We start from the raw sequence: 12,552 nt of genomic DNA, 5'->3' as shown, positions 1-12,552 counted from the left end.
TTCCTTCTAATTCTTCTTATATGTTACTGTGGGCTATTTAAAAGGCAAGTATTTTTATTTCCTTTCTATCAAAACAATTTCATGTTTTTGAAAGTAAAAAATGTTTTGCATTTATTCAAGGTTTTATTTCTGGAAACTTTCAGACCCCAAACAGAAATAATATAACATACTTAATTGATGACTTATACAGCAAGTTATCATGTGACATCATAACATATCAAGCTGATACTCCAATGTTAATAAGCATGAAATCAAAATAGAAAATTCTTATTTTTTATGAAATATTGCAGTGTATATTATAAATTATTCATTCGTGCACATAATTATTTATTTTTTAAATACATGTGCCCTCATAAACTTTAATAATAAATAAAACAATATTGTTTCAAAGCAGCATTACAGCGATAACAAAGTTTTTTTCGGCTGTACAGCAGATCTAGAAGAAAATAGCATCATAGTCAGAGATGGTTCATTTCTGTTGTAAAAAAGTTATTAATTTAGTTCATTTATCTATACAGCCTCTCTGGAGAAAACAGCGATGTCATCGTCCAGCTCAGTTCAGTTCTCATATAATGGAGTCAATGCAGGCAGATCAATAATATTGTTGAATATTAAGTGTCCCCAACTAAGCGAGCCAAAAGCCAAAGGCGACGGTGGCAAGGAACCAAAACTCCATCAGGTGACAGAATGGAGAAGAAAAAAAACCTTGTGAGAAACCAGGCTCAGTCGAGGGGGCAGTTCTCCTCTGGCCAACAGTAGTAAAAGTGTCCATCATATGCACACTTCAGAATCTCGCCAGAAGAAGTAGGTCATCCGGGTACTTTTTACCTACTCTTTTATGAGTAGGCTACTGTGAATTTGGACATACTACTTTTGTTACATACTTTTTTTTCGCCTGTTAGTAGGGAAGTATGTGATTTCGGATGCAGCCGATGTGTTTACTGGCATGAGGGCGGGACAATCTGTCACTCACATGACATCACAGTTATAGCAAACCACAACCAACGATCCAATCAATCCCTGATGGACAAAATCAATAAATCAATCAAAGGTCAATAAATCATCTGAGGAAATGTTTACATGCAGCTGTTGTGGTTCACCCACAAAAAAAAAAAAAAAAAAAAAAAAAAAAACATAGTTAAGACTTCATTAGATTTATTAAATGACCTTAAACCAGTTAGTTTAAATTAATGGAATGAACTTAAAATATTTACATATACTTTGTATCAAAAAAACTAAAGTTACATACCCTCAAAATGACTGACTAAACCAACACTAAATTATGAGTGAATATGATATCAATATATATAAGTTCACAATACTCATATGTATTTATTTTTAATTTGAAGCAATCCGTTTCCTCAATCGGTTTGAGTTGAGTTAACTTATTGGGTTTTACAGTGTATCAAACAGAAACAGTATAACATTTTGATGCATTACAGTGGGTGATGATGGCAAATGGTTTTCTATGTGAATATATATATACACTCACCTAAAGGATTATTAGGAACACCTGTTCAATTTCTCATTAATGCAATTATCTAATCAACCAATCACATGGCAGTTGCTTCAATGCATTTAGGGGTGTGGTCCTGGTCAAGACAATCTCTTGAACTCCAAACTGAATGTCAGAATGGGAAAGAAAGGTGATTTAAGCAATTTTGAGCGTGGCATGGTTGTTGGTGCCAGACGGGCCGGTCTGAGTATTTCACAATCTGCTCAGTTACTGGGATTTTCACGCACAACCATTTCTAGGGTTTACAAAGAATGGTGTGAAAAGGGAAAAACATCCAGTATGCGGCAGTCCTGTGGGCGAAAATGCCTTGTTGATGCTAGAGGTCAGAGGAGAATGGGCCGACTGATTCAAGCTGATAGAAGAGCAACTTTGACTGAAATAACCACTCGTTACAACTGAGGTATGCAGCAAAGTATTTGTGAAGCCACAACACGCACAACCTTGAGGCGGATGGGCTACAACAGCAGAAGACCCCACCGGGTACCACTCATCTCCACTACAAATAGGAAAAAGAGGCTACAATTTGCACGAGCTCACCAAAATTGGACAGTTGAAGACTGGAAAAATGTTGCCTGGTCTGATGAGTCTCGATTTCTGTTGAGACATTCAGATGGTAGAGTCAGAATTTGGCGTAAACAGAATGAGAACATGGATCCATCATGCCTTGTTACCACTGTGCAGGCTGGTGGTGGTGGTGTAATGGTGTGGGGGATGTTTTCTTGGCACACTTTAGGCCCCTTAGTGCCAATTGGGCATCGTTTAAATGCCACGGCCTACCTGAGCATTGTTTCTGACCATGTCCAGTCCATCCCTTTATGACCACCATGTACCCATTCTCTGATGGCTACTTCCAGCAGGATAATGCACCATGTCACAAAGCTCGAATCATTTCAAATTGGATTCTTGAACATGACAATGAGTTCACTGTACTAAAATGGCCCCCACAGTCACCAGATCTCAACCCAATAGAGCATCTTTGGGATGTGGTGGAACGGGAGCTTCGTGCCCTGGATGTGCATCCCACAAATCTCCATCAACTGCAAGATGCTATCCTATCAATATGGGCCAACATTCTAAAGAATGCTTTCAGCACCTTGTTGAATCAATGCCACGTAGAATTAAGGCAGTTCTGAAGGCGAAAGGGGGTCAAACACAGTATTAGTATGGTGTTCCTAATAATCCTTTAGGTGAGTGTATATATATACACACATTTTTAGGATGTCTGCACTTTAATAAATTAGGGTCAGTATAGGTTTTTAGATACAGTATAGTAGAGAATTGTGGGCATCCACTGTGGGTTTTCTCTCTTAAAGAAGAGCAACATGTCATATTTGATTTGTCATCACACTCCTCTGAGCCTAAAGCCAGATCTGAGCTCTTGTAACAGTTCTGTCACTTCTCATTTCACATGTGTACATATCTAAAGGAACCAGTGACCCAGGGTTTTGAGCTCAAGTCTTTTATTCTTATCCACCGCAAACCAAAGGTTAAGACATAATTCATTTGTCATAAACTGATGATTCATCCATGTATTTCTTAACTATTAATCTCATGTTTAACCATTCTATTGATTGTTAATATAGGCTATTTCAATTCATGTATATTTTATAATATATATTTATATTCATATTCATACATCTAATAAGGTGAATTATTTTTGAAAACCACAAAAGAATTTAAATAAAAAAGATTTTTTTATTCTGGTCACCAAATATCTGACAATGAAAAATATACACTAGGCCTACTGTTAAAAAGTCAGTGTGTCTTTTTAAAGAAATTAATACTTTTATCCAGCAAGGATGCATCAAATTGATCAAAAGTGACAGTAAATACATTTAGAATGTTGCAAAAGATTTCAATGCTTTTCTTTTGAACATTCCATTTATCAAAGTATCCTAAAAAAAAAAAAAAAAAAAAAATCATGGTTTCCATAAAAATATTAAGAAATAAATTACAATTTTAAATATATTTACCTATTTTTAAATAGTAATAATATTTAGAAATATTACTGTTTTTACTATATTTTTGATCAAATAAATGCAGCCTTGGTGAGCGTGTGATACGTATAGTGTATGTATATATTTTACTTAACCCTCTACCGCACACATTATGATGTGATATATAAAATATAAAATATAAAAATATTTGACTCTTTTTCTTTTCTTAGAATGGCTTAACGTGAAGTGCTTGAACAACCTACAATAGTGGCATTTATTTATTTTTTTGCCATTTAAATTAGTTTTTTTTTTCATAATACAAATGCCTTGGCAGTCCTTAACATATGACTAATCAACATTATATCACTAGCATTAATGTTGTTATTGTTACAGCTTAATAGATTGCAGCTGACCTTTCCACATTGAACAAAATTATAAACGCAACACTTTTGTTTTTGCCCCCATTTTTCATGAGCTGAACTCAAAGATCTAAGACTTTTTCTATGTACAGAAAAAGCCTGTTTCTCTCAAATATTGTTTACAAATCTGTCTCAATCTGTGTTAGTGAGCACTTCTCCTTTGCCGAGATAATCCATCCACCTCACAGGTGTGGCATATCAAGATGCTGATTAGACAGCATGATTATTGCACAGGTGTGCCTTAGGCTGGCCACAATAAAAGGCCACTCTAAAATGTGCAGTTTTATCAAACAGCACAATGCCACAGATGTCGCAAGTTTTGAGGGAGTGTGCAATTGGCATGCTGACTGCAGGAATGTCCACCAGAGCTGTTGCCCGTGAATTGAATGTTCATTTCTCTACCATAAACCGTCTCCAAAGGCGTTTCAGAGAATTTGGCAGTACATCCAAGTGGCCTCACAACCGCAGACCATGTGTAACCACACCAGCCCTGTAATGGTCTTGTCTCCAGAGTGCTATTTTCATCCTGGCCAGTAGGGGTCGCTCTCCTTGAGCTCTCCATATCATGCTCCCTCCAGAACTGTGGATGGTGCTTGTATCATGAACGCTAGACTCTCCACTCCTTAAGGAGGCGCCATTACCCCTAACCATGTTTTAAATCCTTCTCATCAATCCTGATTTCCCACACCTGTGTTTGACCCTTTATAAGTCTGTTTGTTCCCTGCCACTGTGTTTAGTCTTGAGCCATTTATCCAGTGTATCCTGCTGCTTGTCTACGAGTTAAGTGTATCTCTTGTTGTATATTTTGGACCCTCGTGTCTGTTTTCTCTGTTTTATGGAAGCTCGGCTCTCCTAGTTTATTTGTATTTTGTATCTTTTGTTTCTCAAGTAAAGATTACTTTTATTTTTGAAGACTCAAGTCTCCTGGCTCTTTTGATATTCTGCAGTTGGGTTTAACTATTGGGGAGTTAGCTCAGTGAGTAACCGAGAGAGAGAGAGAGAGAGAGCGAGAGAGAGAGCACCAGCACTCACACTTAGAGCACCAGAGACCCGGGTTCAATCTCCACCAAGGGCAACTTCTTACAAGCCCAGGACCTCCACATCCAGCATCTTCACCTCCAAGATCGTCTGAGACCAGCCACCCGGACAGCTGCTGCAACAATCGGTTTGCATAACCAAATAATTTCTGCACAAACTGTCAGAAACCGTCTCAGGGAAGCTCATCTGCATGCTCGTCGTCCTCATCGGGGTCTCGACCTGACTGCAGTTCGTCGTCGTAACCAACTTGAGTGGGCAAATGCTCACATTCGATGGCGTCTCGCACTTTGGAGAGGTGTTCTCTTCACGGATGAGAGGTGTTCTCCCCACAGTGTGGGTGAGCGGTTTGCTGGTGTCAGCGTTGTGGATCGAGTGGCCCATGGTGGCGGTGAGGTTATGGTGTGGGCAGCCGTATGTTATGGACAACGAACACAGGTGCATTTTATTGATGGCATTTTGAATGCACAGAGATACCGTGATGAGATCCTGAGGCCCATTGTTGTGCCATTCATCCACGACCATCATCTCATGGTGCAGCATGATAATGCACGGCCCCATGATGCAAGGTTCTGTACACAATTTCTGGAAGCTGAAAACATCCCAGTTCTTGCATGGCCAACATACTCACCGGACATGTCACCCATTGAGCATGTTTGGGATGCTCTGGATTGGCGTATACTACAGCGTGTTCCAGGTCCTGCCAATATCCAGCAACTTCGCACAGCCATTGAAGAGGAGTGGACCAACATTCCACAGGCCACAATCAACAACCTGATCAACTCTATGCGAAGAAGATGTGTTGCACTGCGTGAGGCAAATGGTGGTCACACCAGATACTGACTGGTTTTCGGACCCCACCGGCCTGCACATTTTAGAGTGGCCTTTTATTGTGGCCAGCCTAAGGCACACCTGTGCAATAATCATGCTGTCTAATCAGCATCTTGATATGCCACAACTGTGAGGTGGATGGATTATCTCGGCAAAGGAGAAGTGCTCACTAACACAGATTTAGACAGATTTGTGAACACTATTTGAGGGAAATAGGCCTTTTGTGTACATAGAAAAAGTATTAGAACTTTGAGTTCAGCTCATGAAAAATGGGGGCAAAAACAAAAGTGTTGCGTTTATAATTTTGTTCAGTGTAGCTAAACTATTGCAATAATGTCATTCCACTATTGCACAGTGTTGCCGTTTGGCAACACAGACATTTGATCGATTTGCCAAAAACTAATTTCATAACTTTTTGGAGTGGTGAATATGTCATCATAACTTACCTGAGGCGATGTTTCCAATTTTTTTTGTGTGTATGTGATATGGGCTGGTCCTTGTTTGTTACTAATGTTTTAGTTTGCTTTCAGTAACTACCGATAAGAGACCGCAGTCTGTCAAAAACCGCGCTACAGAAAAAAAACTGCATGTCATGTGACTTAACCAAAGCACATCATTGGCTAAACTAAGGTAAAAAACACGAGAATGTTTTCTTAAAGAGACAGTGGCAAGGAAATGAACACAAAGAGTATGTTGCCTTATGGCAACACCATGCGGTAGAGGGTTAAATGGTGATGGAGAAAAATCATATGTGTTTTGATGACAAATAATGTAAATATACTGTAAAGGCAGGGGCCTTTGGTCCCATTGTACCCAAAAATAAATACAATACACTCATTTGTTCTGCAGCAATTTCCTGTTTAAATAATAGTGGCTTATAGCAAATATTATAGCAAATCACATCCAATGGTCATTACAAAATAAACAGAAATGTAAGTGGCTGCATCCAAAATTGCATACTTCCCTACTATATAGTATAGGCAAAAAACAGTATGTGACAAAAGTAGTATGTCAGAATTCACAGTACTCATAAAAGAGTTGGCAAAAAGTACAAGGATGACATTCTTCTGGTTCACATTCACTTTACTATCCCATGAGGCCACAGGAGAGGATTTGTGAATGGCAGTGAAGCGAAGTAACTGACGCTGGTTGGTCACATGATAATTACAACATGGCGAATGTAGTGCGTCCAGATAACATTCACACATATAGAACAATACACTCTTTTTTAGCGATGGTGAATTAATAACTTAATCAAAATAAGGCTACCCACTCAAAAGAGTATGCGATTTCGGACGCAGCCTTGTGTAGCCCCGCCCCTTTTCAGCGCTGATGAATGAACGGCTTGTTTTAAAATCTTCCCGGTCTAATGACATTTGTTTTGACATCAGCTTCAAACATTACAATACTCATGATAACTTTCATTAACTCTTTAAATCCACTTCACCAGCTACTTACTCTTCGACAGCGATGCCATATAGAAGTATACCGCAAAAACAGAAGTTCATACACAAATTTCTAAAGATGGCTGCGTGCTTGTTTCTCTGGCGCTCAAGGTCTATAGGCCTACATCCAAATTTCTTTGGTCTGAAAGAATGTGGAATGTTGTATATTGTATGAAACAATCTAGATATTCCTGCTTTATATTGCTGACAGATGTTTATGTCAGGAAAACAGAGCCCTGGTTTGTTTAGATGACTAGAATGTGAGTCATTTGCCAAGTACTCTATATGGTACTCAGACTTTGGTTTTCTTAGTCATAGTGCTTACAATTAAGGGGTGATTCATTACATTTAATCCGTTATATGTTTACTCAATGATGATTCAATGGTGCTAAGCTAAAGACAGAAAGATAATTTTGCCCAAGCTAATGTCTTAGCAACTCTGTTTTAAGAAAACACATAACCAGCCATATCCCTTCCCTGCTTACTAGTCTTAATCCAATTTCAGCAACATGTTACATTCGCTTTTTAGAAGCTGGTAGATCTTTGACCTCTGTAGACGTTTAAGATTACACATGTGAAACTGATTCTTTAGTGTGGTGCACGGTGCTCACGCTATGTCTACATTTAGTCATGCAAAAGTGAAACGCTGAAAGTATTTTAAATGGTCAGAGGGTTCAGAGCAACATGCACTGTAATATAACTGTACTGTACTTCTGTCTAGTACAGAATAACCCAACAAAAGTGAATAAATGTAAAACAGGGTGCTATTCTGTACCAAATGGGTGTCAGTTGATTTTAGAGATTTTTTTTTAATGTAATTACTTTATATTATAATGTTGTGATTCACTTTTAACATTAACAATTATTTTTTTTTTTTTGTGTGTTTAATATTTTTTTTGGACACAATTGCATAGAATTGTAATACATTTTGGTAACACTTTACAATAAGGTCTCATTTGTTAATGCATTAACTAACATTAACTACCAATGAGCAATATTCTGCATTTATTAACCTTTGCTAATGTTACTTAATAAAAATGTGCATGTTCTTTTTAGTTCACTGTGCAGTAATTAATGTTAATAGATATAACTTTTGATCTTAAAAAATTATTGGTACATGTTAAGATTAACAACTAACAAATGCTGTAGAAGTATTGTTCATTGTTATAGTTCATGTAGCTAACTAATGTTAAAGTCAATAATTTTAACCCTTAAAATCAGCAAAATCCCTTATCTTTGATCACCAAAATGACACATTTAAAGTTTTTTCCTTGAAAAAAGATGCTTCATGCCTTAAATTATCTTGAATGAAACTCTACACCCTTGTCTCATTTATTATATGCAGTTCTATGAATATGCAAATTAGCCCCGCCTCCACTCACTCACACCAGCTCAGAGATCCACTCGTTGACGTGATTGGTTACAAGGTAGTTTGTGATGTCAGAAACACCAGCGATTTCAAAAAGCGTTTTTGTCTGTCTTTGATTCATTGCAATTTTAAAGAGAAAATACTCAGCAATGGTGTTGACTTATGCAATTGCACATGGTTTGTCTTAAAGCATATTAAAAACACCACATAGACATATAAACAACATTAAAGGAACACTCCACCGTTTTTTGAAATAGGGCTTATTCACCTTCTTTCCTACATTTAGATAGGTGGGTAAATGCATTTTTGTCTTAGTGCATGCATTGTTTTAGTTTGACAGGGTCGGCGCTAGCTTAGCTTAGCATAATGAATGGAATCCTTTGTTGCCAGCTAGCATGTCCTGAGTAAAAGTGATATAAAAAAAAACCCCACCTAATTACTTCTTGTGGCCTGCGTATTCACAACGAGTACAAATAGCGATGCAGATTAACACTAGGCGATTTCCTAGGCAGATATTGACTTCTATATTAAGGACTATATTAGGGGGAAGCACAGGCGAAGCACTGCTACTTGGGCGTGATATCTCTGCGCCCAAGTAGCAGTGCTTTGCCTGTGCTTCCCCTATAGTCCCAAGATAATATCTGCATAGACCCCCAGACCCGGAGATCGGCTGAATGGATTCGAAAACGGTAAAACTCAACTGTTTAACTCTGGGGGAGTTGTAAAATGAGCCTATTTCCCAAAAAAGTGGAGTATCCCTTTAAGTCATTTCAACTTAAATTACATTAAATCCTCTATTTGGGTCATTTTGACCCAAGAATTTGTCACACTTGAAAAACTTTTGTCGCACTTGAACCACGAATACACACACACAAAAAAAGACTGGATTCGAGGAGTTTATGTGGGTGAAATAAAAAAAGTAACAAATCCTTCACTCGGGGTCAATTTGAGCCCCTTAGGAATGAAAGGAATGCGAAGAATGCTTCAGTATACATAGAAAAACCTAAAAAATGCTCAAAATTTAAACTAAAAATGCAAAATCTTGTGTATCTGAATGCATACTGAAGAGAAAAACTGACTTTAGGACCCAACGGAACAGCTAAATTGCATAAAAAAAATAGAAAAATATTCTAAAAATGAATTTTTTTTTTTTTTTAAGTATAATTTTAGGGCTTCAGGACCCGAGAGGGAAGGATTTGTTACAGGATGCGAGGAGAGGTTGAAGGTTAAAAAAAACAAAAAGTTAAAGTTAAAAAGTTAAACTTAAAAAAATTAAGTTGAATCTTGTATAACTTGTAATGTAAAAACATATGTTGTCATAACTTATTGATCATAGAATTTTTTACAGTGTAACCAGTGCTTTAGCGTTGAACGAGAATCAGCCCATAGATGTGTTGTTTATTACAGCACAATAGTTGAAAAGGGGGAACAAATTATGGAGAAAGCAGACTTACAAGGTATAACATTTTATTATACAGATAAATACCATAACTTTTCAATTACAGAAATACGTGGGGCTCTATGGGCTCGAAATGTAACAGAGATTAGGGTTTTTTTTGCATTGAAGGGTTCAAAAAAGTATTCCTGCATCCTCAGCATTTCAAGTCACATTGAATCATATATAGTTTTAGTGTTTTAATTCTGATGTGTGAGATACAATGCTTGATATAAAGGAGCTATACTGCTTTTGACAAAATACAGTTGTGCATTTCAATAGAAAAATATCTTAGAATTCGTATTGTAATGGCTGTGCTCTGTAAAAATTCTTATAAATAGAATAAACCTTATATAGTATATAAATGTCTTTTGTTTGTGCAACATCTGTTTTTAGAAAAATAATTCCTTGTCCTGTCCTGTTATAAGAGCTCCAAACTCTCCTTCAGAAAACATATAAAAAAGAGCCCGTACACATTGCACTGCATTGTTGCACAGAATTGAAATACAACCAAATAAAACACGTCCTTCAAGAGTAAATTTTGATGCCTTAAACATTTACCTCAGATTGTTCTGAATCAGATATACAGGCGTTAGTCCATTTAAAGTCTCCATGCAAACGAAAACTAAAAGCAAATGAGGGTTTGAAGAAGAGAAAGCCCTTGTACACTCACCAAACACTTGAAACGATATCTAGAATTCCATATATAATAAATAAATCTTTAATAAACCTTCCAAAGAGGAAAAATGCGCATAAATATGATAAGAAGAATAACAAACAGAAGTTAAATTTCCGGATGTACCAAAAGAAAATCATTTTACAATATAGTGGCACATTTAAAATCAATTCCCAATGACTGCGTCAGTCAAAATTTGCATACTACAGATTTAAGACAAAGACTTCATCTCGTACGAGGCTTTTTCCTTTATTTCGTTTGAGGTAAACTGAAGTACTGTTAAAGACTCTTAAAGGCAATGTCCTACTTCCTCTAGCGCCACCCGACTGTGGCACTACCTGACTTTTGATATCCAAAGCATCCAAGGTCACAAGCATGCAAGCAAGCCCTCAACGACTTTTTTTTTTTTCTCTCCAAAACATCTCACCTGCTGTCACATGTCATACCTGACATCTGAAGCATGACAACTCTTCCACAACATCGCATGCACAACGGCATAGGCTTTATTTACATTACATGACAAACAGTCAATTCCCAGAATTCAATAAATAACACACTTTATAAGACTTTTTGATTGGTTTTGCCATGACCAGAATGGGCGTGATCAAAAAAAGAGCGGGAAATCAGTGCATCATTAACTTTTCAAATCCGTTCGTGTTTTTCCTTCTCTTAAATACCAGAACAAATGGGACAGAACTACAATGTCCCTCATTGGTGAAAGATTAAACTCTGTAAGTGTAAAAATAAATCATATTGCACATTTTTAATAAATAATATAATATTTTCCCATTTTTCAAATAGTACCAATACTCACACACACAAAAAAAAAATTGGTAGTGATTTTTTTTGCTTCGTATAATTCAAACACGGTGTTGATTGAGGTGAACAAACATAAAGGAAAGAAAGAAAGGTACATGAAAACAAAAACTGAAACGTGATGAGTACAGTAGGGAGCTTCCGAGAAGAACGAAGGAGATGCTAGAAGAAACTGCAGTGGGTCAGTGAAGGGTGTAAGACGGGACGAGTGACGCTGGTGTACGCGTTCGGTTTCCTCTCACTGGAACGGACGCCCGCTGCAGCAAAGTCCCCTGAACGCATTCCTCTGGCACTCGGAGCACATCTCCCAGTTACACGTCAGATGGTAAATGAGTAAGGCAGCTGCTCTTGCCCATCATGTAAAAGTGCATCATCAAACATTTCCAGTTAAGTCTCTGCCAGAAGCCAGAGACCTATGGAGTGGCTGATACTAAGGCTTTCCATCAGCAGATATGAGTCACGTCACACTGCATTCTCTTCTTCTGTTTCCATTTTAATGGTAATTTTTCCCCCCGAAATATTTTCATCTCGTTTACCAGAGCCGCATGACATTAGACCATGTCATTTTCAAGGATGATGCTCTCTGGATTTCAAACTCCCATATGTTGATTCTTCAGCTCTCTCTGCTCTCCGGAGACTGCCTGGTGCCGTTTGGATTTCAGAAAGGTCATTGACACAACTGTGTGGGTTGCCATCCAACACTAAAGGAATAAATGTTGTACAGGGTTAAAAGTCACAATACATCCACAAAAATGAAGCTTGGGCTAGTTGTCACAGGGGCTGTTGCAGTTGTACGGAAATGTCTTTCTGTAAATTAGGATTTTTTTTGTGTGAATTCCATCCTTCAATCTGCAATTTCAGTTTTAGTATGAATGAACAGGTTCATTGTAAAAAGTTGCTGCCTTAAATTTTTAAGTATAATCAACTTGGATGTTTAAGTCATTTCAACTTAAATTACATTAAATTGACTTAAAAAATGAGTTGAATCTTGTATAATTACATTTATTTGATCAGTAATACAGTAAAAGCTGTAATATTGTGAAATATTATTACAATTTAAAATAATCGCTTTC

The 12,552-nt window shown here is 37.3% G+C and overlaps 1 protein-coding gene across 1 annotated transcript in view; it reads right to left on the bottom strand.

Moving 5' to 3' along the window:
- Positions 1-11,457: 11,457 nt before the first annotated feature.
- Positions 11,458-12,552, bottom strand: part of jph1a (junctophilin 1a) — a 32,862-nt gene continuing 31,767 nt past the window's right edge. The window contains exon 6 of the mRNA XM_084399193.1: positions 11,458-12,180. The gene's annotated coding sequence lies outside the window, so the exon portion shown is untranslated. The remainder of the gene's footprint in view (positions 12,181-12,552) is intronic.

Source organism: Rutilus rutilus (genome assembly GCF_951802725.1).
Source record: "Rutilus rutilus genome assembly, chromosome: 24".
Lineage (NCBI taxonomy): Eukaryota > Metazoa > Chordata > Actinopteri > Cypriniformes > Leuciscidae > Rutilus > Rutilus rutilus.
Note: the sequence above shows the minus strand (reverse complement) of the source record. Positions and strands in the feature narration are given on the sequence as shown.